The sequence below is a fragment of the Meles meles genome, chromosome X (genome assembly GCF_922984935.1).
Source record: "Meles meles chromosome X, mMelMel3.1 paternal haplotype, whole genome shotgun sequence".
Lineage (NCBI taxonomy): Eukaryota > Metazoa > Chordata > Mammalia > Carnivora > Mustelidae > Meles > Meles meles.
In genome coordinates this window covers 77,515,543-77,539,568 of record NC_060087.1, presented here as the reverse complement: position 1 = coordinate 77,539,568, position 24,026 = coordinate 77,515,543, and positions in this window count along the sequence as shown.

The following is a 24,026-nucleotide window of genomic DNA, read 5'->3' as shown; positions in this document are numbered from 1 at the left end:
TCTTCTTTGAAAGTTTGGTAGAATTCCCCAGGGAATCCGTCAGGTCCTGGGCCTTTGTTTTTTTGGGAGGTTTTTGATCACTGCTTCGATCTCGTTACTAGATATCAATCTATTCAGGTTGTCAATTTCTTCCTGGTTCAAATTTGGAAGTTTATAGTTTTCCAGGAATGGATCAATTTCATCTAGGTTACTTAGCTTATTGGCATATAACTGTTTTTAATAACTTCTGATGATTATTTCTACTTCCTTGGTGTTAGTTGTGATCTCTCCCTTTTCATTCATAATTTCATTAATTTGAGCTTTCTCTCTTTTCTTTTGGATTAGTGTGGCCAATGGTTGATCGATCTTATTGATTCTTTCAAAAAACCAGCTTCTAGTTTCATTGATACATTCTACTGTATCTCTGGTTTCTACCTCATTGATCTCTGCTCTAATCTTGATTATTTCCCTTCTTGTATGTGAAGTTGGTTTGATTTGTTGTTGATTCTCCAGTTCTTTAAGGTGTAGAGACAGCTGGTGTATTCTGGATTTTTCAGTGTTTTTGAGGGATGCTTGGATGGCTATGAATTTCCCCCTTAGAACCGCCTTTGCTGTATCCCATAGGTTTTGGACCGAAGTGTCTTCATTCTCATTGGTTTCCATGAATTGTTTAAGTTCTTCTTTGATCTCCTGGTTGATCCAAGCATTCTTATGTAAGGTGGTCTTTAGCTTCCAGGTGTTTGAGTTCCTTCTGAACTTTTCCTTGTGATTGAGCTCCAGTTTCAAAGCATTGTGATCTGAGAATATGCAGGGAATAATGTCAGTCTTTTGGTATCAGTTGAGTCCTGCTTTGTGACCCAGTATGTGGTCAATTCTGGAGAAGGTTCCATGTGCACTTGAGAAGAATGAGTATTCTGTTGTTTTAGGGTGGAATGTTCTGTATATGTCGATGAGGTGCATCTGGTCCAATGTTTCTTTCAATGCTCTTATTTCTTTATTAATTTTCTGCTTTGACGATCTGTCTATTACTGAGAGAGGCAAAAATACATTATATGTTTATAAAAAAATAAAAAATTTAAAAAAATTTTAAAAAGTATACTGTCTTGATTAGTATAACTTTATGATAAATCTTGAAATAAGGTAGTGTCTGTCCTCTGTCTTCTTCTTCATAAATATTTTGTTGGCTATTCTGGGTCTTATGCATATAAACTCTAGGATAAAAGTTTATATAAATTTTAGAATCAGTTTACTGATATCTACAAAATAACTTTGAGACTTGAGTCTGAGAAATAGAATGGGCAGTAGGAATATCTTTAAGTAATCCTACTCAACATGCCTAATTTTGCTTTATCTGGAAATCAAATATTCCCACGATTATTTTTTTCCTATGTAAGGCAAGGAACATGTTTTAATAGCAATGATAATACCCACCAGAATTACTAACGTTAAAAAAAAACTTTCAAAATTAAATGTTGGCTAGGATGTAGAGCAACTGGAATTCCCATACCTCTTGGTGGAAGTATAAATTGGCATAACTACTTTGGAAAACTGATTCTCTGTCTTGAATAAAGTAGAATATATGCTTATCTTATGACACTAAAATTCCACACCCAATATAAATGCATACATACCCTCATCAGAAGAATGTACAAGAAATTTCACAGCAGAATTATATTAAAGGCAGAATATAAATGTTTAAAAGGTAAATTCTAATGTATATTCTTAACATATACACGCTAAGGTACGAACTAAGGTACAAACTAAGGTGCAAACTAAGGTATATTCAGACAATTCAGTGCTTCAAGTTCTGAAAATGAACAGCTACCATAAGCAATAGCATGAATCAATCTCACAAACATAATGTTGGGTTTAAGCTGTCAGACACATAAGATTACATACTCTTTCATTAAAAATATATAAGATTCAATAGCACAAACCTTATCTATATTAATAAATAATGATTAGCCTTAGAGAGAAGAGAATGATGCGTGGGAAGGGAAATGAAAGTGAAATTTTGAGTTTGAGTTATTTCTATTTCTTGAGTTGGGTGATGATTACACAGTTCATTCTGTGAAAATTAACTGAGCTCTATGCTAGTAATTTTTGTACTATTTGGAATACATGTTACATTTCAGTACAAACATTTATTAAAGAAACTTATAAGCAATTCATTTGGACCTATTGAAATCTTATAAAAGCTGTCAGAATATCTATGATAGGAAATCTACAGTTTCTCAAACTCTTGCTTATTGAGAACCAGTAAACCACACAATTGATTAATCTCATAAGCTAGGGAGATGAGGTTATAGATGCGATTGGATTGCAACTTTGGTGTGTCTGATTTCAAAGCCCATCCTCATAGCCACTATCCCATACTACCTTCTATTATGTTTAGATATTCTCTTCCTTACCTACTTTTTTTTTTGTATTTTCAAGTTTTTATTTAAATTCTACTTAGTTAACATATAGTATAATATTAGTTTCAGGAGTAGAATTTAGTGATTCATAACTTACATATAACACCCACTGCTCATCACAGTAAGTGCCCTCCTTAATACCCATCAGCCATTTAACCCATCCCCCTGCCAACCTCCCCTCCATCAACCCTCAGTTTGTTCTCTATAGTTAAGAGTCTGTATTATGGTTTGGCTCTCTTCTTCCCCCTAGGTCCATCTGTTTTGTTTCTTAGATTCCACAAATGAGTGAAATCACAAGGTATTCATTTTTCTCTGACTGACTTATTTCACTTAGCATAATACTCTCTAACTTCATTTACATCATTGCAAATGGCAAGATTTCATTCTTATTGCTGAATAATACTCCATTGTGTATAATAAATATCACATCTTCTTTATCCTTTCATCACTCAATGGACATTTGGGATCTTTACATAATTTGGCTATTGTTGATAATGCTGTCATAAATATCAGGATGCATGTATACCTTCAAATTAGTATTTTTGTATATTTTGGGTAAAAACCTAGTAGTGCAATTGGTCGGTCATATGGCAATCTATTTTTAAGTTTTTGAGGAACATCCATATTGTTTTCCAGAGTCGCTGCACCAATTTGTGTTCCCACCAACAGTAAGAGGTTTTCCCTTTCTTCATATCCTCACCAACACATGTTGTTTCTTGTGTCATTGATTTTAGCCATTCTGACAGGTGGGAGGTGATATCTCATTGCAGTTTTGATTTGCGTTTCCATGAGGATAAGTGATGTTGAGCATTTCTTCATGTGCCTGCTAGCCATCTGTACGTCTTCTTTGGAAAAATATCTATTCATGTCTTCTGCCCATTTTTAAACTGGGTTATTTGTTTTTGGGGGTGTTGAGTTTTGTAAGTTCTTTATAGATTTTGGATACTAACCCTTTATCAGATGTGTCCTTTGCAAATATCTTCTCCCATTCTGAAGGTTATCTTTAAGTTTTGTTGTTTCCTTCACTGTGCAGAAGCTTTTTGTCTTGATGAAGTCCCAATAGTTCATGTTTGCTTTTGTTTCTCTTGCTTCTGAAGATATATCTAGTAAGAACTTGCTATGTCCATTATCAGAGAGGTTACTGCTTGTTTTCTGCTCCAAGATTTTGATGGTTTCCTGTCTCACATTTGGGTCTTTCATCCATTTTTTAATTTATTTTTATCTATAGTATAAGAAAGTGGTCCAGTTTCATTGTTTTACATGTAGCTGTTCAGTTTTCCCAATACCATTTGTTGAAGAGACTGTCTTTCTTCCATTTGATATTCTTTCCTGCTTCGTCAAAGATTAGTTGAACATATAGCAGTGGGTCCATTTCTGGGTTCTCTATTCTGTTCCATTGATCTAAGTGTCTGTTTTTGTGCCAGTATGATACTGTCTTGATCTCTACAGTTTTGTAATATAACTTGAAGTCTGGAATTATGACACCACCAGTTTTGCTTTTCTTTTTCAAGATTGCTTTGACTATTTGGGTTTGTGTGTGTGTGTGTGTTTCCATACAAATTTTAGGATTCTTTTGCTTTAGCTCTGTGAAAAATGCTGGTGGTATTTTTATAAGGATTACATTAAACGTGTAGCTTGTTTTAGGTAGTATAGATATTTTGACAGTATTTGTTTTTCCAGTCCATTTCCATTTATCCATTTCTTTGTGTCTTCCTCAATTTCTTTCTTAAGTGTTCCATAGTTTTCAGAGTATAGATCTTTTACCTCTTTTGATTAGGTTTATTCCTAGGTATCTTACAGTTTTTGTTGCAATTGTAAAAAATCAATTCCTTGATTTCTCTTTCTGCTGCTTCATTATTGGTATATAGAAATGTAACAGATTTTTGTAGGTTGATTTTGTATCCTGTAGCTTTCCTGAATTGGTGTATCAGTTTTTCCCCATTGAGGATGATATTAGCTGCAGGTCTTTCATATGTGGGCCTTTATGATGTTGAGGTATGTTCCCTCTATCCCTACATTGTTGAGGATTTTTATCAAGAATGAATACTGTAAAAAAAAAGAATGAATACTGTACTTTATCAAATGTTTTTTCTGCATCTATTGAAAGGATCAAATAATTCTTATTCTTTCTTTTACTTATGTGGTGTTTTGTGTTGATTGATATGTGAATATTGAACCACCCTTGCAACCCAGGAATAAATCCCACTTGATCATGGTGAATGATTCTCTAAATGTACTGTGGGATTCAGTTTGTTAGTATTTTGTTGAAAATTTTTGCATCCAAGTTCATCAGGGATATTGGCCTGTAATTCTCTTTTTAGTGGGTTTCGTTTTGGAATGGAGGTAATGCTGGCCTCCCAGAATGAGTTTGGAAGTTTTCCATTCATTACTATTTTTTTGAACAGTTTGAGAATAGGTATTAAGTCTTCTTTAGAGGTTTGGTAGAATTCATTGTGATCTTCAGTTTCATTATTTTCCATGATTTTATCTTCTATGCTACTTATTTCATTTCTCTGCCTCTTCATCTTTGTGGTTATTACATCCAGTTAGTTTAGAATCTTGGTTATTGCATTTTTTTCCTTGTCCTGACTAGTTTTTAGGTCTCTTGTCTCTATGGTGTCTTCTATGCTTTTTGCAAGTCCAACTAGAATCCTTATGGTTGTTGTTTTTAATTCTGGATTGAGCATATTACTTAAATCTGTTTCAGTTAGATCCCCGGCCCAAACCTTTTCTTGTTTTTTCTTTTGGGATGAATTTCTCCATCTTGGCCTCTTGTTCACTCTCTGTCTTCTCTGTGTTAGGAAAGCCTGTTATGTTTCTTGCTCCTGAGATAATGGCTTTATGAAGAAGAGGTCATATACTGACCAGGGCCTGGCACTTTCGAAAGTGTCTCTGGTGTGTGCGGTGTGCACTCTGCTGCTGTGTTTTGGCTGCTCTTTCCCTCAGGTCAGTGTTCTGCAGAGTTTCTCCTTGACTGCAGTGGGGAATTGTTTGTACCTTGGCCAGAGTGTGGTGAATTTTAGCTAGGTGTGCTCTGGTCTGTTTGTTAATAGAGACCTTATGCTATTTCCACTAGAGCAGACGCTTTGTAGAACTCTATGGTCAGTTGACATGGTGCATGTGGGGGGGTTTGCTGGTCTTCTGTGGGAGGGGCCCAATGCTGTGGTTCTCAGGCATGCTTGCTGGAGGAAAGCAGCACCAGCAGAGCACAGGGAGCCAGCGTTTGGTGTAAGCAGTTTCTTGGCTGCCAGTGTAGGCACTGTGCTGCTTACTGAAGTTAGTTTATGCTAAGGGGTGGGGGAGGAAAATTGCACCCCCTGGCTCTTTTTACTCCTGGACATAAATGCCACCTCTCCCGGTTGCGATCTAAAAAGGGGGAACAATCTCTCCCAGTGCATCCCAGGGGATTCTCAGATTGTACTATCTGCTCCCAAGCTATCTGCCCTCCTTTTCCACAAGAACACTGCAGTGCCCTCTGGGCTCCACACCCGCCAAGCCACAGAACTCTATAACTCTAGACTTTGAGCCCCACTGGTTGTAAAAACTCAAGAAAATCAGCCCCTTTCACTTTCCTAGTCAATGGCTTTGGGGATGTGTTCTTGTGCCTTTCCCTGTAAGTTCCTTTATCTTCCCTTTTTCTGCAAACAGGGATCCCTCCCCTCTGTAGCACCAATGATCCAGTTCTCTTCCAAACCATGTCTCTGTACCTCCTACCTTTCATGATATGGCCTCTTCTCTCCCTCTAGTTGTGTAGTTTTTTCTGTCAGTCCTCAGATCAATTTTTTGGGTATTTAAAATGATTTGATATTTTTCTGTGTTGGAGGGATGAGGCAAGCATAGGTTCCTCCTACTACTCTGCCATTTTCACTCCCCCTCTCTTACCTGCTTTTAAGCTAACCATCTGTGGCTCTGTATATTTTATTTTCCTATCTTATTTTATGACACCAAGGGACAGTAAAATACTAAACACATCTTTAGTTGTGTTTCATAATACCAAAAGAAAAAAAAAAGCTGAAAGATGTTCGTTTGCTCTAAACAAGGCCAAGTAAGTATTGTATGTATCTAGGTATGTATGTATGCATTATTTTGTGTATGTATTGTGATCACAATTTAGGTATATGCATGTGGTTTATCATTATATCTTTTGAATAATCTTCACTTGTTTCAAAACACTTTTAATATTTTACTCAGCATTTGACCACAGCTGGGTACTGAGCAGACAATCTCACTGAACTGTCTTTGTTGGACATTTAAGTTTTTTTCCTCCTTAAGATGTACTAATTCAGAATCTTTCATACTATGCAGGCAGTCTAGTTTTTTCCAATGTGCATTGACTTATACACAGAATATTAAATTGTATCTGTCACTATTCATCTGTTACCCAATGATAACTTTTGCTTAGTTCCCCAAGAGTATTTTGTAATAGTCCCCTCATCTTGACTAGCTTTAATATTCATCCTTCTTCTGGTTCCTAATAAATTGATGAAAATGTAACCCCACCAGTCATACATAAGACTATCATCTCCCAATTAAACTTTCATACAAACTGAAATTTGGTCATACTTTCTTACTATTAGCTTTCCACCTCTTAAATACTTTATACTTACATAGTTAAAGTAGTGCATGGCCTCCCTTTAGTTACTGAATTAAATATGCAAGTACTAAAGAATGTGAGGATAATATTGTTTTCATAGATGAACTTTTCCCCCCTAGAGATTAGCCATTTAGTTTGTCTATTGGATATTAGAGGGGATTATTTTCTGACTTTTTTCCATTAAAAATAGTTGTCCAGTGTTCCACCTCTGCTTATGTACACGTTTGTAATTGCTTCAACTGACTAAATGCCATCTGATATATTTATAATTGAAAAACATGTATTTGTAAGACACTTTATAGCAGAAATGCTCAGTTCATTTTTTTCAGGTAGCAATAGTTTAGAAGTCTCCATTGGAATTTAATGTATACATCTTTGTGACACAGTATACCAATTTTCTTCACTTAATTTTTCAGAAACTATTCTACAGAATTCCCATACAGGCAAAAACAGATAAAGTGTTATTTCCTAAAGGAGGTTTTTAAAAATTAATAAATTAATATGACAGGGTGGCTAAATTTCTGGTTTCCTTAATATTGTAATGCATACAGCTAGCCCAGAAGACCATTAAATGACTGATACTTATATTATGAAGAACAGTAGATCCTCATTCTGCTCAGGTTAGATACAGTAAACTAACAAATCTTTCTGTATTATGGTATCTAGATACTAACTATAGAGCAGGTACCAAAGTTTAAACTTGTTCAAAGTTAGAAACAATGATACACCCACATACTTTTTCAGCCACCTTTCAGTAACCTTCCTGTTTTAAAACTTGGTAGCTTCAGCTCATATTATTAGCTTTTACATTTTTTTCCCAAGATACTTGGAGAAGGTGAAATGGGATAAGAAATCATTACAATTCAATGGTATTTTTTCATTGCCTGTAGGTTTAATACTTTGACTTGTTTCCCTCAAAGACTTTTTTAAAAATATTTTATTTGTTTATTTGACAGACAGAGATCACAAGTAGGCAGAGAGGCAGGCAGAGAAAGAGGAGGAAGCAGGCTCCCTGCCAAGCAGAGAGCCCAATGTGGGGCTGGATCTCAGGACCCTGGGATCATGACCTGAGCCGAAGGCAGAGGCTTTAACCCACTGAGCCACCCAGGTACCTCATCCCTCAAAGACTCTTGGTCTTTCCAAATGAATAGTTTTAAATCAGTCTTGGAAGAGAAATATCTCATAATAACCTGTTAAGCTTTATTTGTAAAAACAGAATGAAAATTATGAAAAATCTGAGTTTTGAAACAAACTTTCTATGGCATTGTAGCTATCTGTGATGACTATTTTTGTACTATGCCAAATACAAAATACTCTTATTTCCAAATCTCTGAAAAAGTATGTGTGATGACATTGAGTAAACAAGAATCCTTTTAAAAGAATAGGTCATCGTTACTATCAAGTCAATTTCAGTATTCCTTTCCCAGAGCTATTTTGCATATTCAGTTATATAACAGATTTAGTCCTAGTTGCTGTCTATTTTAGGAGCTCACCTACAGTCTGGTGACACTATGGAAAAAAGTATGAAATTAGAACTGTAATATGAAGGGCACCTGGGTGACTCAGTGGGTTAAAGCTTCTGCCTTCAGCTCAGATCATGATCCCAGCATCCTGAGATCGAGCCCCACATCTGGCTCTCTGCTCCTCAGAGAGCCTGCTTCCTCCTCTCTCCGTCTGCCTCCCTGCCTACCTGTGATCTCTCTCTCTCTGTCAAATAAATAAATAAATAATATTAAAAAAAACTGTAATATGGATTAAAAAAGAGTAAACATCTAGAGTTCAAAAGATTATATTAGTACTTAGCTACTTTTCATTTATAAACATGCTTCTCAAGCACTAATTAATCCACTTAAAACACTTGTGAACATGGCTCAACTAGGAGAAAATCAGAGTTCTGAGGAGAGAAAAGGAAGCAGTTTCAGTGGAGCTATATTTTTCCATACCTTGTCTCCAGGCAGAATCTCCTAAATAGATGTCAATTAAATTTCTCTTTTCTAAATAGTCAGGCTCTTCAGTAGATTTAAAAAATTCAGTTTTTTCCAGAAACCCTTGGGAATATCTCAAAGCTTTGTCTCACAGTTGGCCAAAATCTCAGGATTAAAAAATCATGGAAGCCCAGAACTATCCTGGATATTTGCACATCTTCAGGGTCAGTAATGGACTTTTAATAAACATAAATACACTGGTTCTCACCAGAATTGTACATATTGCTAAAAAAAATAACCAGTTGACTCACCATATCTAATTCTTTGAAGGTCAATAATTCTTTTCTGACTGTAGCAGTTTCAATCAAACTTGTGGGGTTAAGGAATGCATGTGGGTATCACTGACTGCCACAGGCAGGCCTGAGGCATAAACAAGGAGAAGACCAAATAGAATGGAAGAAGTGGTTGTGGCAGAAGATCACCAACAAGTTCTTAAGATGCCAGCCATAAATTACTATCAGTGGCCCAGAGGGCAGGGAGATAAATGTGTTAGCTATTAAAGCAATAAAATGAATAAAAGTAAATTTAAGGAACAGGTCATGCTGGAAAGTACAGGAAGATTACCTCATATATTAGCCAGTTTATGGGGGAATCATGTCAGAAACCAGGATATTGCACGTCCCCAGACCCTATGACCTATACAAAGTACAAAATGCAAAAAATATGTCAAATCTATGCTACCGTGGCAAGGAACAACAGTACAACTGTCCATACACACAACACTTACACATACGTACATGTGCAAGTTCCTAATTCCATATCATATCCCTGTTCTATATTATTTCACTACATTATTACTTTCTAACATACCTCACAATTTACTTAGTATGTGATCTCTCTTCCTCCCCTATAGAATTAAAACTCTGCTAAGGTAGAAGCTTTCATCTGTTTCGTTTATTGATACATGCCTAGCCTGGAACATAATTGGCTCAATAAGTATTTATTATCTGAATGAATTTGTGGAGTGAAATTTAAGAAATGACTACGAGATGTTCCACAGTGGGTGAATGAAGGGCACAAAACACACTGAGCTCATTTCAATGGATTGTTTATTAACTATTACTTCTGTAGCCATATAGAAACTAACTTTAAATACAAGTTCTTTTTTTAAGTGCAATTTCTTTATAGCTGCTACTTATTAGACAAATAAAATGGAAACCATTGTACCTGACATGAAAATTGAGGGGAGCAACAGCAGAGGGGTTAAAAGAATGCTGAAGGGTGAGGGTGTTCTGTAGGGTCCTGTTGTTTGTTGTAAGGATTTTGGCTTTGACTCAAAGTGAGGTGGGATGTCATTAAAAGGTTTTAAGGAGAGGAATGATTTGATCTGACACATATTTTTAATGGAATCTCTTGGGATATGTGAAAAATTAACTGTAGGAGTACAGAGGTCAAAGAAGGAAGATCAGTTAAGAGACTGCTATAGTAATTGAGAAGATAGATGATGGTGACTTGAACCTGGGTGGTAGTAGTGTAGGTTTTGAGAACTGGTCAAACTGAGGGTATAATTTGAATGCATAGCCAATGGGATTTCTTGATGGATAGGATATGGCATGTGAGAGAAGGGGAATGAGTCAAGGATGACAGCAATGTGTTTCACCTAAGCAGATGGAGGGAATGAGATATCATTTACTGAGATGGAAAAGACTTGGTATGTAGGAAGATTGCAGATGTTAAAAAATATGTTATAGATTTCAGTATGTTTTCAGATAATATGTTTCTCCCTTAGGGGGTATGGGGTGGTGGTAGTAATGGATATTAATTACTTCACTGTTGGTTGTTAGTTTAAAAAAAACTGTAAGTAGATATTTTTTGGTTTGTTTTTGTTGTTTTTACTTTTGAGATTGAATATAATGTAGTACAAAGGAAATTCAGAATATTTATCAAGGGAACAATAGATTTTATTACAGTAGATTATTTGAGCACATTAAGATAAGTTCCTTTACTGTTTCATTATAATAATTCATCAAGAGAAATTAAGTATTTTTGGTGCCTATCTATTCTTTTAAATTGACTGATACCAGTAAACTGTAAGATTTAAATATACATATGTGCATGAAGTGGAAACCGCTAACAAAAAAGATCAATGTGACAGTCAGCCACACCATATTAAACTAAAAGGTTACACACACACACATTCACAAACACACACACACCTCAGAAGTTACACTACTTTCCACATATTAAATCCTAAGGAGTATATTACTGATATCACTCTTGTGAAAAATCTGTACAATCTTAGTATGGCTACTATTTGGGCATTTGTTAAGCAAAAAATATTTGGACACACATACCTTTTGATCTAGCATTTCATTTCTTCTCCTTTTCTTTTGAGGTAATATTGAGAATGCACACAAAATTTAGAGTGTTTCTTATGGCTTGTTACTATAACAAAAACTGGAGACCATTAGAATATTTAAACCTAGAATATTTAAATGAATTATGACATACTCATATAATGGAATACTATGTATCCGATTCAAAGAGTATTTTTATAAAAGTGTATTTACCAACATAGGAAAAAACTGCCCAACATATTAAGTGAAAAAACAAGTTAGAAAACAAAATTACATATGACTTCACTTGGAGGATGGTGAGTTAATAGATTTATGAACAGAAAAGTTCTGTAAGCATTTACCACAAAATCGCAACTGGTTATCACTGGTGAGATTAAAGGCAATTTTGATGCTTATCTCTATTTTCTAAAATAACATGTAATTCTTTTGTAATTAAAATGTTCAAATGTACAGAGCAACAAAGATTATAGTAAACTGAAGTATTTCATGATTTAGAAAGATATGTATTTCTTGTTTCCACTGGAGACATACTCTTCTTCATGCATCCTAGGATACACCTTTAACTGCATATTATTACTGACTACAGTAATTCTGACTACAGTATTTCTGATTGAGATTAGTGTAGGTAACAAGTTGCCAAATTAAGAATTTAAAATGCTCTCAAAAAGCCTTTCAAATATGAGAAATGTGGCTAAATACCCACATGTCCATAACATTACTTTCAGGGTTTTACCAATTAAAATAAAAATTTTTTAAAATAACAATTAGTATGAATTCCCACAGAACCTTATGTGCCTGTTAGTTAGCTATGCAATAAAGGAACTAGGCAAATCCTCAACAGAACAGATATCCAGTATCTTTAATTTTCTCTTTAAAATCCACTTTTTTCTTCATATGATAAGACAAATAATGTATATATGGCTAACTCTAGATTATGCAAGTTCAGGAGGGACAGAAACAACATGGATATTGAAATCCACTGATAATCCAGACTGTAGTTTTACCTAATACTTGCAACCACCTCCTGGACAGAACCCTTCAGTAGAGCCGCTGATGAGAAGTGTAACTGAGTGGTTTGAGTTCATCTGCTTTCGGTTATCCTTTGAAATGGTCAAAAGGCTTTCAGCCAGAGGAAGCACTAGGAGAAAAAGCAAGACATGGCTAACCCAGAAACTGGATAATCAGCTTCAAATGGTTGAGTTGACTGCAATGAGGATCAGCTATTAAATACCTGCTTAACTAAATTCCATGAGGACATATGTCATGACACTGTATATTTATATTAAGGGTTTTCACAAATGCATAGTCTATCTTACTTAATGTGAATTATGGTATAGTCTTAGAGATTCTCTAAACTGTGGTAATTTTTATTGTCAACAATGATAGGGTATTTATTTTCAGAGCACAGCAATCAACTGCCAGCTCCTCTGCTAAATATGGCCAGCAGGCTGCTTATGAGTCAGGACTCTGGCAGACAGCCCTGCTTTTAGACCAATGGGAATATTATTGACACTCCTATGCCTTTCTGGGAGAGAATATAAGCATTTCTGACACCCACATAATTTTTTTAATTATTGTTCCAAATTCCTGTTTTAGTAAACAGAATTTTTAAAGTATTGTTATGGTGAACATTTTATGGTCTTTGTTAAGCATTTCGTTTTCAAGAATTGTTAAAATGTTTTAAGAGTGTAATTATTTCCAAGTATTACACAATAAACTCAAATATTTGTAACTAAAACTGTATCTATGTGTGATTTGTAATTAAGCTCTCAAATGGTTATGAAGTAATTTCCTTTTATAAGGCTGTACTTCAAGACAAATTACTTGATACACTAACATTCAGAGCTTAACTATATCTATATATGATTATTAATGTAGCTCTCTATAGTAGTAGAGAAGTAATTTCCACTTATGGCAGTAGTTTGAAATAAAGTACACTGTAAACTCTGACATTTGTAAATAAAACTGTATCTACACATGAATATAAATTATGTTTTCTATAGCAATTTTGAGAATAATCTCCATTTATAGCAGTCATTTTGAATAAGAGATTTTTAATCATTTTAATATCAAATTATTTCTTGATCTTATCCTAAAATGAGTGTGTCCCTGTGCTTGTATTGTGAGAAAAAGGACAAATGAACTAGTTTTATATGATAAGAGTTACATCACTTGAATATTCTAGACTACTTCCTAACTTTTGCTTAAAACTAAAGAAGTAATTTTCAGTCCAATTTCAGGTAACATTCACTAAATTCTACCTACCTGAAAAAAGTCTCTGAATTTCTGCTTTAGTGAAAATTTGGGGGGTGCCTGGGTGTCTCAGTGGGTTAAAACCTTTATCTTTGGCTCAGGTCATGATCCCAGGTTCCTGTGATCGAGCCCCGTGTTGGGCTCTCTGCTCTGTGGGGAGCCTGCTTCCTCCTCTCTGCCTGCCTTTCTGCCTACTTGTGATGCCTGTCAAATAAATGAATAAAGTCTTTTTAAAAAAGTGTTTTTAGTGAAAATTTGGGTAAACTCTAACCCTATTCAACTTGCTTTTGTGAAATACAATGGCATGAGTAGATGAATTGTAAAATTTACTCATATTGAGCATTTGTTAATGTGCCTGATCTGATAGTAAGTGCTTTATGTGTATTGACTCATGTAATACTTTCAAAAACCCATGGGAGAAGCAGTATTATTATATATAGATGGGAGACTGAGATTAAATACCTTGTCAAAATTGACTAGAGCTCATAAATGGTAAGGCTCAGATATAAACCCTAGTAACTTACCTTTGGAGTCAAGCTTTGTAATTCTCCATGCTGTATAGCTTCACTTATTTTTTTGTTGCCTAAAGTATGTAGGCTGAGTATGACTACTTTTTTAGGTACTCTGGGACCATCTTCCAACTTTTTTTTAGAAGTTCTTTTTTATTATTAAAGATTTTATGTATTAATTTGAGAGAGAGACAAAGAGCGCACAAGCAGAGGGAGAAGCAGACTCCATGCTGGGCTGGGAGTTGAACATGGGGCTCAATCCCAGGACCTGGAGATCACAACCCGAGCTGAAGGCAGATGTCCAACCATCACCACCCAGGTACCCTCCCCCATCTTCCAACATTTATCCTATTCATTTGGCAAGTGTCTATTGCATTCAAATAGGCCCACAGAAATTCTATTTAGTACATAGATTTTAAATTACCCTTCATGTGTGTATCAACTTGATTTCTCCATCAATCATTCCTATTTTTTATTTTTTTTTAATTATCATTTTTTAAGAGTGTATTTTTAAATAGTCTCTACATCCAACATGGGGCTTGAATTCACAACTTCAAGATTGAGAGTCACATGCTCTACTGACTAAGCCATCCAGGTCCTGTATTTTATTTTTTACTTTCCCTGTTTGATGCCTTCAGTTCCCCCATGGACATGGATTTCCATTAAATGAACAATAAGGAACTAATTATAATATATTGCCTTTGCAAAGCACTGCAATATGCAAAGAATTTTCACATGCTTGGCCTTATTTTATTCTCACAATTTTGTTGTTTTTTAGTTATAAAATCTACTCATGTGTAGCAGGAGTCCTAGAGTGAGAGACTAAGTTGTAAAAGTACCACTGTGGATTCAAACATATCCAGGCATATCTAGATGCCCAGGAGGGCAGACCCATCAGGGATTTATCTATATGAGGGTTTAAGGACTTTGATATGAGTTGTAATAAGTGAGTAAGTTGAAAGTGATATCTGCCCAAGCACTAATAGCCCAACCTGAGTTTTGGGATTATAAGAGCCCTCCTTTGAACTGAAATTCAGTTTAACAGATAGGAAGGAACAAACTTAAAGAGGAGTTGTCATTGAGGTAAACTGGTTTAATCAGAGAAAGAAAGATTTTTGTTAGAGGAAAAGAAGCAAGCACATAAGTAGAGTACATGTGGAAATTCCCAGTGCTGGAGGCTCAGGGTCTGGGGTGGTTCTGGCTCTGGTAGATAATAAGTCAAATAAAAGAACTCTAGCATTAGAGTCATCCTAAGAACTTGAAAGCACAAGGCAATGCTTTTTGTGGCTTAGTAATACACTGTTGTACAAGTAAGGGCAAAAATGACCCTTGGAAGGGAATGGAAAAGCTACTAAGGCTACAACATCATGGCTAACATCCAGAGGTATGACAAATGTGATAGTTATGGCCAGGGCCCAGGTCTGGAGCAGCAGAGGCAGAGATGGTGAATGCTATAAAGAGGAGAAAAGCCATCACTAGCTCACATAAACCATGTGAGCCACTCCTTGATGCTGCTCCAGCCCCTAAACTGGAAGGGAGAATGTATTCCAGATACACAGCTATTGGAGGCTGAGAGATTGATTAAATTTAACTATTATTGGACCCTCTCCTCCCCAGCTTCTTTAGGAGACTGTAAAGAAAATAAGGTTACAAACATATTATAGTTATTTATAATTTTTTTTGTCACTACCCAAACCAACCAACTAGACAAAGCCTCGTTTAATGGATAAGCATCCCAATTTTATGTAAACACAATTCTCAAATCGTCATCTTTCCCCCCATTATTGATTCTCTTTTCCCCCATAGTTTGTTTTATTATTTATTTTACTCAATTATTGAGTGCCTGTACATATAAAGTACTCTACAAGGCCATGTAGAAAATACAAAGGTGAATAAGACACAGGCATCTTCAGGCTAGTGAAGGAGCCACACTTACCCACAAATTACAAAATAGTATCCAAAAGATGGAGAAGTTCAGGAATAGTACTGAGTAATGGCTGAACCTGAAACCTCTTGTATTCTAGGTCTCAAGTTGTGGAGGGAACATTTTGTACTTTAGTCTAGTGGCATAGTATTAGTCCTGCCTGGACTGAAGAAGAGGAGAGACATGGTTATTTCCTTTCCAAATCTCTTGCAAACTTACAAACTTCAGAATTTTTGCTATCTCAGATAATCTTTATGCTAAAGATCATAGATATTCAAGGAGATTCCTTTAAACTTTGCTGGGCATGGGGGAAGTTTAGATATGACCAATGGTCTACAGAGCATGAAGGCATGAGAACAAAGCTGGTATGGAGAACCAAATAATTCATAGAGAGCCTACTCAAAGGAGCAGGGAAGAGAGGTAAAAAGCAGGAGTTAAGCAATGTAACTGTAATCAGAAGGCTGCCAAGGTGGAAGAAGTATGTTGAGAGGCAGGAAAAGGGTTTCAGAAATAATACCTTTAGATGTTAGACTACAGAGGTAGCAACATTCTGTGAAGCATCTGTGGCCTCACCTGTAGTAAGAAAGGATTACTAAAGCACCAAGTCTTGTAAGATTCAATCTATGTCACTGTTATTTCCTGATATTTGGCAACTGATTTTAAAAGTCTTTTATTTTGAGGGTGCCTGGATGGGGCACTTGATTGAGCATCAGCTCTTGGTTTCAGCTCAGGTGGTGATCTCAGGGACATGAGATCAAGCCCTATGTCAAGCTCCATGCTCAGTGCAGAGTCTACTTGAGACTCTCTCCCTCTCCCTCTACCCCTCCCCAAATGCTCACTCATAAGTAAATAAATAAATAAATAGGCAACTAAAGAAGACCATAACCATAACAAAACTAAAATGTAAGGATTCAAGAATTTCTCCCAGGAAATTCTCAGCCTTGGCAGATTAATGGGCAATTTCCTATACGATGTAATCTATTCAAGATCATTAAAATGTTTAAGATAATCTGGAATGGGTTTTAGTTTTTGTTTTGCTTTTTGGGAGAGGATTTCTTGCATATGTTTTGTGGCTGTTCAGCGTTTGAATCCCCTTTTTATGTTTCAGGAATTCACCACAGAGTATTAGGAGAAGGCAGGACTTAACTTGCCTTCCACTATAGAAACTAAAAAGGTCAAATACTGTACTTTCAAACCCTAAGAGATAAATATATGACCTCCTACCAGGAACTTGGAATCTAAACCATAGAATCAGGAATAGGAAATACTATTTTTGACGTGGCTGTTGGCTACACTATCCAATATCCAATGGTAGCAATCCCAGCAGCGTGTTTACCAGATCATTCCAATGGCAAGATGTAAACTGTGTTGCTGACTCTTTTTTTTTTAAGATTTTATTTATTTATTTGACAGAGAGAGATCACAAGTAGATAGAGAGGCAGGCAGAGAGAGAGAGAGAGGGAAGCAGGCTCCCCGCTGAGCAGAGAGCCCGATGTGGGACTCGATCCCAGGACCCTGAGATCATGACCTGAGCCGAAGGCAGCGGCTTAACCCACTGAGCCACCCAGGTGCCCCTGTGTTGCTGACTCTTATGCTCCAGTGGTTCCATGCCTTCACACTGATTCTAGGTCTTCAATCTTAATATGAATTCTGTGAAATATGCAGCTTTCTTCCAATAGACACCGTATTTTTTTATGTTAACCATAACATTTTCTGCTGTTCAAAATTAAGATCCCTAACTGTATACCTACTCATTACATTTTGTAGTCAGCATAAACCGGTTCTCAAAATGTGACCAAGATACACTAAATTTACTTATAAATATAGATTATATAAAATATTAGTAAACCAGATTTGGCGTTTTATGGAAATAGTGATCTGTCATACTATTTCAAGAATGGAGAATTTTTTTGAGCAAGATATTTTAATGCATCAACAGATTAAAATAAATTAGTGTCTCTCTAGAGGCCTTAGGTAAAATTTAATACCTATTCCTTTAATTCAAGGATAATTAATAATGAAATACCTACTATATGCCAATTACTGACACAAGCTCTGTGTTATATAGATGAATAAGACATAGTCACCTACCTCACCGAGCCTGTGGTTTGATTAAAAGAAAGATGAATTAACATAATTAAAATATAATTCTAAATGCCTTGGCAAATATTTGTACACATTAGTGACACTTTAGACACATTAGTGACTCTTATCACAGTCAAACGGATCAAGAAAAGCTTCTTGAATAGTTGTTTTTTGCTGTCTTGAGAGGTTGGCCTTACAGAAGGGATGCAGGACCTTATTCCGTGAAACTAGAAAGGATGAGAGAAGAATAGATGAAGATGAAGATGTACTATGTGTGGGGAGAGGGGATAAAATAGAAAATTGGATTGCCAAAAAATTGCCATTACACTTCATTTCCTCTGTATTTTCTCTATTCACCACTAGACTCTGGTGAGAATGCTTTTTTTTTTTTTTAAATTGTATCCTTGAACACCTTAAATCCTTTCCTGCCTTTGGCCCTTTGGATTGCTATTCCTCCCCATCCCTCAACTTTCCCCTAACCCTGAAGCCCCCTTCCACTGCCTATAACTTTACTTGCCTGCCTCATTTTCATCTTTCAAGTCTTACCTCAAATGTCTTCTCAGTAAAATTTTAACTGATCATTCTCACTTATTTACTCTGTTACTCTGTTTATTTTTATTTTCACACGACTATATTCTATATACCTCTTACTTATTTTCCTGTTTCTCCATTAGAATGTAAGCTCCCTGAAAGTTTGTCTGTCTTGATCATCACTATTCTTCTATAACTCAGACTAGTGGTTTGAACATAGTAGGGTCTCAATAAATATTGAATGGATTAATCTCTACATAGAAAAAACCTAACTCTATAAATAATGCTAAAATACAGATGTCAAACTAGAAAAAAACTGTGTAATATCTAGGCAATGTATAACATATATAGCAATGTATAACATTTAAAGTATTAATATCTTGGGGCACCCGAGTGGCTCAGTGGGTTAAGCCTCTGCCTTCAGCTCGGGTCATGATCTCAGGGTCCTGGAATCAAGCCCTGCATCAGGCTCTCTGTTCAGCGGGGAGCCTACTCCCCCCCCAACTCTGCCTGTCTCTCTGCCTACTTGTGATCTCTCTCTATCTGTGTCAAATAAATAAAAAAAAATAAAGTATTAATATCTGTACACATATAGAGCTGCTCCATATCAATAAAAGAATAACAACCAAGTTAAATATTCACAAAGGATATAAAGAGACAATTCATGGAATAAGTACAAATAACTCCTACACATATGAAAATATCTCCAATGTATTAATCATAAAAACATAATTTTTTAGAGAATTAGATATTTTAAACTATTAGATTGACAAATAGCAATATGATTTTTTTATATCTAGTGTTTTCAATCTCCTATATTTTTATAAAACTATTTTGGAAAGCCATTTGAAATTACCTTTTAAATTTAAATAGTATATACCCTGTGATCCAGCATTTCTACTTTCAGGAATTTTTTTTTCGAAGATTTTATTTATTTGATATATAGAGAGAGATCACAAGTAGATAGGCAAGTAGAGAGAGAGGGGGAAGAAGGCTCCCTACTGAGCAGAGAGACCGATGTGGGGCTCGATCCCAGGACCCTGAGATCATGATCTGAGCCGAAGGCAGAGGCTTAACCCACTGAGCCACCCAGGCGCCCCTCAGGAATTTTTCCTATAGAAATAAACAAGTGCTCTTCAAACTTGAGCAGATATAAGGTGTTTTCCTTTAGTTGTGTGCATCAGTAAGAGACTGGTTAACTATATTATGATAATTTACACAGTAATATGTTAGTATTATGAAGCATTTCTATATGTAGTTGCTTGTGAGAATGCAGAATATGACCTTGAATTTCATCTTTGTTCTTTTTCTTTTTTCTTTCACTTCCTGATCTTCCTGGCAATCATATTCCCCCATCAATCATATTCACTTGCATGGCTTAGAGATAAATTGGCATAGTTATAGCAAGAATTAAAAGGGCAAGAGTTGATATATGCCCTTTGTTGTTTTATTTAATTTTGTTTTACTTTCAAACAAGTCTGTGGAGAAACAAAAGGGAAAACCCTCTTGAAAGCAGAACATAGAGTTGGGAACAGTACAAAGCTTAAAAAGAAAAGGGAAGAAGAATGGACCCTGTCTACCCACTCCACCCCTAGTCATGGGAAGAGATTAGATTAGAGTCTCTTGGGTAGGAGGAAGTGTGTTTGTGGGGATAAAAGAAAAGTCCTTGGAGATGGTCATAAGTTAGAGGAAAAAAGACAGGACCTGGGGGAATATGGATGATAGCATGGAATTAACATTAAGGGGAACCAAGTACTCTTGATAGCCACTGTTAGCCAAGTGAAAGTTGAATCAATACCAGCAAAGATTCATCATTAGTTAAGAGAGTATATAACTATGCCAAAGGGTCATATCACCTCTTAGCTGTGAGACAAAACTGCTCTAAGACCTGCCTGTGGTCTTCACTGATCCTCATCCAGCAGAAAAAGGCCCTAAGCTTTTCTGGATCCCATTCAAATTGTTCCTTGTGGACACTTCTCCTTGGCAATGTCCCAGGACTCTGGTAAGTCCCCCCTCCGCCGCCAAAAAGAAGGATGATGGTAGCATAATAGAGAAAGTCCCATCACTGGTTCTTCAGTGGTACTTGGCAGTGGTAAAGAAATCCACTTTTGTGATATGGAGATGTAGATGTAGATTGTAGATACACCAAAGTGTTAACAGTAAAAGAAATGGAGTGGAGAGGTTTTATTTGTACTCTTTTATTTATTCCTCATTCTTTTATTTTTAAAATAATAAACATATTATTGTATAATAAAAAAAACTTCCCTCAAAAAAGAACAGAAAAATCTATTAGATTATGCAAACGCTGCGTTTTTAAAAAAGATTTTGTTTATTTATTTGACAGAGAGAGAGAGAGAGATCACAAGCAGGCAGAGAGGCAGGCGGGAGGGGGGAAGCAGGCTCCCTGCTAAGCAGAGAGCCCTATGCGGGGCTTGATCCCAAGACCCTGAGATCATGACCTGAGCCAAAGGCAGGGACTTTAACCCACTGAGTCATCCAGGTGGCCTGCAAATGCTGTATTTTATCTGACTTGTTGATAAGGAGAATAAATTAGATATTCTTTTAGAAGCATTCAATGTCTATAGCAGTTATTTATGTGTCAGTGCATATGGAATGCTCAGTCAGGACACCTTTAAAGGTGTCAGAACACCTTTAAAACAATCCAGGGTTCAGTAGGAAACATTTTATGTACTCCAAAAGATGCTTACCAAATATATATCAGTACAACCCTCTCAGCTTCCCCATCCTTAAGGCCCTTTTGTTTGTGGCTATATTTTCTTACATGTTTTTATGGTGGGCATTTTGGGGACTTCTGCTTCCATCCATAAAGAGTATCTCCTGTGAGATTTACCTTCCTACCATAAACACCTAGAAAAATGCACAAAATATATTGAAACAACTCTTTTCAGACATTGGGCAATTGGCTGTACAGTATTTTGATCCCTGAGAGGAGGGTAATAAATGAGGTGATCCCTACAAAACCTTGATTTTCTGGTGGAAACACTTTCTAGACAACAGCACAAGGATAGAGAATCTCACTGAATGGAGGAGATCAGAATTCAGGGAGGCCAGGGCAACTAGAACTTGTGAGGCAGAGTACTAGGAAGGAGTGATCTACACAGGAGTCTCCTTAAGTTTTTTTTTTGATGAAACCAGTCTGTGCATACATAGTGTAAAACTCTATCAGGTTAAGCAAATAACAACTGTTAGGGAAAGAACAATTATCAGAAATCTGTACACCAAACAAGTTTCCAGGGTTCACAGGAGACTAGGAATCATTTTTGTTCTAAGTGGTCAGAATGGAAAGACATTATTGAATATCCAGGGCACTTAGGAGAGACCTCAGAAGGTCATACTTTAGTAGTGGGGCTAAAAGAAGCTTTCATATTGGCCTCAAAGGCATTCAAATGATCTTCATATTAGTTAACTGCCTGCCAGAATAAAGTCCTATCCTTTTTAAAGGAAAACAATAAAATCTAGTACTTAACAGCATAAAATTCACAATGTCTGACATTCACTAAAATAATTGCTACACATGTGAAGAAGCAAAGAAATGTGACCTATAAACAGAAGAAAAATACCCTGAAATGAGGGATGATGGCATTTGCAAACAAGGACATTAAGGCAGCTGTAATAAGTATGTACCATACACTTAAGGAGGAAAAGGAAAAAGGAAAACATGAACATAATGAAGAGAGAAATGAAAGAGGTCTGAAATGAGAATTTTATTATACGGGATAAGCAGCATTATGTATTGCAGAAGAAAAGATCAGTAAACCTGAAAACATAGCAATAGAAACTATGCAAACTGAAGCATAGGGAAAAAAAACAACTAAAAAAGTAAAAGGCAACCACATCAAGCAGGGACAAAATAAACAGTTTGACATAGCTGTAAATTGGAGTCCCAAGAATGTGAGAGAAGAGAAAATAAATGTTTGAAGAAATAATGGCCAATTTTTTTTTAAAGATTGATGAAAACTATAAATTTACTCATCTAAGAAGCTCAGCAAACTCAAAGCATGATGAATAAAGCAGCCTATTATGTTTATTTGTTTTAGTTGTTCCCTGAATATTGGTTTGTGACCTGGATTGTATTCTGATTTTTCAGCTCTATTTTTTCTTATTTCTGGCTCCCTGGTGTAGTATCTTTTCTGATTTTTCAAAACTGCCAACTGGATCAAGGGACTGATAATGTCCATGTGGACAAAGAGGAAGAGATGTGTATTGTACATTCCACCTTTGTATACCTTGGAACTCTCCACTCAGGTAGAAGGTATCTGTAATTTCTACCTTTCATTATGAGTCCCTTGGGCCCTATCAATGACTTTGTGTTGGGTTTCTTTTACAGTGTGCCTGTTAATGTGACTATTCTAATTCCATTGGAATGTTTCTTTTCCAACTTTTTACTTAAATTCCAGTTAGTTAACATACAGTGTAATATTAGTTTCAGGTGTACAAAAGTGATTCCCCACTTTCATACAACATCTGGTGCTCATCACAAGTGCATTGCTTAAGCCCCATCTCTATTTAACCCACCCCCACCCACCTCCCCTCTGGTAAACATCACTTTGTTCTCTATAGTTAAGTCCTTTTCTTGGCTTTCCTTTCATTTTTTCCCTGCTATGTTCCTTTGTTTTATTTCTTAAATTCCACATATGAATGAAATCATGTGGTATTTGTCTTTCTCTGTCTGACTTATTTCCTTAGCATAATACTCTCTAGCTCCATCTACATAATTACAAATGGCAAGATATCATTCTTTTTTATGGCTCAGTAATATTCCATTGTATATATATACCACATATTCTTTATCCATTCATTAGTGGATGGATATTTGGCCTCTCATTGGAAAGTTTTAAATAATAATAACTGTATCTTATAATTATTTCTATTTTCCAAGTATCTATTTAGCACCTTGCACATAAGTCAATTAATAAATGTAGGCTTAATAATTGATTAGACCAATGGTCTTCAAACTCTAGCATGCATCAGAATCAGTGGATTGATAAATCACAGATTGCTGGACCCTATTGCTAGAGTCTATAATTTATTAAACTTGGAGTGGAACTTGATAATTTGCATTTCTAACCAGCTCCCAGGTGAGGCTAATGTGGTCTTCAAACCACATATTGATAGCTACTGTATTAGGCTATATCTGTGAGCTTGTGGGAGATTACACATACTTCATTTGTTTTATTTAATTTATTTTTTAAGAGAGAGAGAGCATGTGAGCAAGGGGGAGGGATGGAGGGAGAGGAAGAGAGAGAATTTTTTTTTTTTAATAAAGCTTTTGTTCATTCATTTGAGAGAGAGAGAGGCAGAGAGAGCACAAGCAGGGGAAGAGGCAGAGGGAGAGGGAGAAGCAAACTCTCGGCTGAGCTGGGAGCCCAACGTGGGGCTCAATCCCAAGACCTGGAGATCATGACATGAGCTGAAGGCAGACACTTAAACA